The following is a 4,067-nucleotide window of genomic DNA, read 5'->3' as shown; positions in this document are numbered from 1 at the left end:
TCTTTTCAAGTCAATAATACAAAGAATTGAAGATTCAGAACATGCTGCAGAGGAATTATACAGAAAAAGCTGGGCGTTCAAAACGCCCAGTGAAGAAGGACAGACTGGCGTTTAAACGCCAGCCAGGGTACCTGGTTGGGCGTTTAACGCCCAAAAGGGTGCATTTTGGGCGTTAACGCCAGAATGAATGCCATTCTGGCGTTTAACGCCAGGATGCTAAAGGGGGAAGATTTTGTTTTCAAATCAATTTTTTTTTAAGTTTTCAAAATCTTTTCAAAATCAAATCTTTTTCAAATCAATTTTTTTCAATCAAATCTTTTTCAAAATCAATTTTTTTTATTTTTAAAGATACTTGCTACCAATTAATGATTTGATTCAACATTTCAAGTATGTTGCCTTTTCTGTTGAGAGAGGTTTAATGTTTGAATCATATCTTTTCTTGTTAGCCAAGTTTCTAATTTTCAAAATCAAATCTTTTTAAATGTTTTTTCAATCATATCTTCTCAATCACATCCTTTTAAAACTAATCATATCTTCTTAACCACATCTTTTTCAAATGGTTTTCAATCAAATCTTTTGATTTCTAATTTCAAAATCTTTTTCAAAAATCATTTTATTTCTCTCCCACTTTCATTTTCGAAAATTAAGTAATGTTTTTCAAAAATGTTTTCAAAATCTTCTACTTAATTTTCGAAAATCCTCTTCCCTTCTTCCCACATCCTTCTATTTATGGAGTACTACTCCTTCTTAATGCAATTCGAACTCTATCTAATCAAGTTCGAGTTCTTCTACCTCCTTCTTCTATTTTCGTTTCCTCTGACACCTAAAGGAATCTCTATACTGTGACATAGAGGATTCCACATCTTCTTGTTCTCTTCTCTTTCATATGAGCAGGAGCAAAGACAAAGGCATTCTTGTTGAAGCTGACCCTGAACCTGAAAGGACCTTGAAGAGAAAGCTAAGAGAAGCCAAAGCACAACTCTCTTTAGAGGACCTGACCGAACTCTTCAAAGAGAAGAACACATGGCAGCCGAAAAACAACAATAATGCCAACAATGCAAGGAAGGTGCTGGGTGACTTTACTGCACCTACTCCCAACTTCTATGGGAGAAGCTCTATCCCTGCCATTGGAGCAAATAACTTTGAGCTTAAGCCTCAATTAGTTTCTCTAATGCAACAGAATTGCAAAATTCCATGGACTTCCAATGGAAGATCCTCATCAGTTTTTAGCTGAGTTCTTGCAAATCTGTGACACAGTCAAGACTAATGGGGTTGACCCTGAGGTCTACAGACTATGCTATTCCCTTTTGCTGTAAGAGACAGAGCTAGGACATGGTTGGACTCACAACCTAAAGAAAGCCTGGACTCATGGGAAAAGCTAGTCAATGCCTTCTTGGCAAAGTTCTTTCCACCTCAAAATTGAGTAAGCTTAGAGTGGAAGTCCAAACCTTCAGACAGAAGGATGGAGAATCCCTCTATGAAGCTTGGGAAAGATACAACAATTAATCAGAAAATGTCCCTCAGACATGCTTTCTGAATGGAGATCATAGGTATTTCTATGATGGTCTCTGAACTATCCAAGATGTCTTTGGATAGCTCTGCTGGAGGATCTCTTCATCTGAAGAAGACGCCTACAGAGGCTCAGGAACTAATTGAGATGGTGCAATAACCAATTCATGTACACTTCTGAAAGGAATCCTGTGAACAATGGACAGTCAGAGAAGGATTCTTGAGATTGATACTCTGAATGCCATACTGGCTCAGAATAAGATATTGACTCAAAAGTCAATTTGATTTCTCAAGTCTGTCTGGAATGCAAAATGCACCTGGCAGTACTAAGGATGCTTCATCTGAGGAAGAAGCTTATTCCTGAGAACCCTTCAATGGAAGAGGTGAATTACCTAGGAGAACCCTATGAAAACACCTATAATTCTTCATGGAGAAATCATCCAAATTCTCATGGAAGGATCAACAGAGACCTCAACAAGGTTTCAACAACAATAATGGTGGAAGAAACAGGTTTAGCAATGGCAAGCCTTTTCCATCATCTTCTCAGCAACAGACAGAGAATTCTAAGCAGAACCCCTCTGACTTAGCAACCATGGTCTCTGATCTAATCAAAACCACTCAAAGTTTCATGACTGAAACAAGGTCCTCCTTAGGAATTTGGAGGCACAAGTGGACAGCTGAGCAAGAAAATTACTGAACTCCCTCCTAGTACTCTCCCAAGTATACAGAAGAAAATCCAAAAGGAGAGTGCAAAGCCATAACCATGGCCGAATATGGAGAGGAAAGAGAGGAGGTGGATGCCACTGAGGAAGACCTCAATGGGCGTGCACCAACCTCCTCTGAGTTCCCCAATGAGGAACCATGGGAATCTGAGGCTCAAATAAGACCATAGAGATTCCATTGGACTTACTTCTGCCTTTCATGAGCTCTGATGAGTATTCTTCCTCTGAAGAGGATGAGTAGTCACTGAAGAGCAAGTTGCTAAATACCTTGGAGCAATCATGAAGCTAAATGACAAGTTATTTGGAAATGAGACTTGGGAAGATGACCTCCCTTGCTCACCAAAGAACTGGATGACTTGTCTAGGCAGAAATTACCTCAAAAGAGACAAGATCCTGGAAGTTTTCCATACCTTGTACCATAGGCACCATGACCTTCAAGAAGGCCCTGTGTGACTTAGGGTCAAGTGTGAACCTCATGCCTCTCTCTGTAATGGAGAAGCTAGGGATTTTTTGAGGTACAAGCTGCAAGAATCTCATTGGAGATGGCAGACAACTCAAGAAAACAAGCTCATGGACTTGTAGAGAATGTTTTGGTAAAAGTTGAAGACCATTACATCCCTACTGATTCATAGTCCTAGAGACTGGGAAGTGCATGGATGAATCCATCATCCTTGGCAGACCCTTCCTAGCCACAGCAAGGCTGTGATTGATGTTGATAGAGGTGAACTGATCATTCAAGTGAATGAAAATCCTTGGTGTTTAAGGCTCAAGGATATCGCTCTGTCACCATGGAGAAGAAGCATGAAGAGCTTCTCTCAAATCAGAGACAAACAGAGCCCCACAGTCAAACTCTAAGTTTGGTGTTGGGAGGCCACAACCAAACTCTAAGTTTGGTGTTGAACCCCCACATTCAACCCTAAGTTTGGTGTTGGGAGGTTCCCACATTGCTCTGTGTATCTGTGAGGCTCCATGAGAGCCCTCTGTCAAGCTACTGACATTAAAGAAGCGCTTGTTGGGAGGCAACCCAATGATTATATTTATCTATTTCCTTTTGTATTTTATGTTTTTTGTAGGTTGATGATCATAAGAAGTCACAAAATCCATTGAAAAAGCAAAACAAAATGAAAAACAGGAAGAAAAACAGCACACCCTGGAGGAAGAACCACTGGCGTTTAAACGCCAGTGAGGCTAGCGGTTGGGCGTTTAACGCCCAGTCTGGCACCATTCTGGGCGTTTAACGCCAGAAAGGGGCACCAGACTGGCGTTAAACGCCAGAAAAGGGCAAGAACCTGGCGTTAAACGCCAGGAATGGGCACCAGCCCGGCGTTTAACGCCAGAAATGACTCAAAACGTGATTTTGAGCAACATTTGGTGCAGGGATGACTTTTCCTTGACACCATAGGATCTGTGGACCCACAGGACCCCCACCAACCCCACCACCACCCTCTCTTCTTCCCCCATTCACCAATCACCTCAATACCTCTTCCCCAAAAACCCTTCACCTATCAAATCCCATCTTTCTCTTCACCACTCACATCCATCCTTCACAAACCCCACCAACCTCACCCTTCAAATTCAAACCACTTTCCCTCCCAAACCCACCCATAATGGCCGAACTCCATCTCCCCTCTCTCCTATAAATACCCTTCTTCACTCCTTCATTTTCACACAACCTAAACACCACTTCTCCCCTTCTTTGGCCGAATACAAAGCCATCCCATTCTCCCTCATTTCTTCTTCTTCTACTCTCTTCTTTCTTCTTTTGCTCGAGGACGAGCAAACCTTTTAAGTTTAGTGTGGTAAAAGCGTTGCTTTTTCGTTTTCCATAACCATTTA

At 41.4% G+C, this 4,067-nt stretch overlaps 1 non-coding gene across 1 annotated transcript; it reads right to left on the bottom strand.

The window, feature by feature from the left end:
- Positions 1–1,425: 1,425 nt before the first annotated feature.
- Positions 1,426–1,532, bottom strand: LOC130951595 (small nucleolar RNA R71). The gene has a single exon (XR_009074033.1). It is a non-coding gene; the product is annotated as a small nucleolar RNA R71 (small nucleolar RNA).
- Between the last annotated feature and the right edge of the window lie 2,535 nt (positions 1,533–4,067).

This window comes from Arachis stenosperma, chromosome 1 (assembly GCF_014773155.1).
Source record: "Arachis stenosperma cultivar V10309 chromosome 1, arast.V10309.gnm1.PFL2, whole genome shotgun sequence".
Classification (NCBI taxonomy): Eukaryota; Viridiplantae; Streptophyta; class Magnoliopsida; order Fabales; family Fabaceae; genus Arachis; species Arachis stenosperma.
Note: the sequence above shows the minus strand (reverse complement) of the source record. Positions and strands in the feature narration are given on the sequence as shown.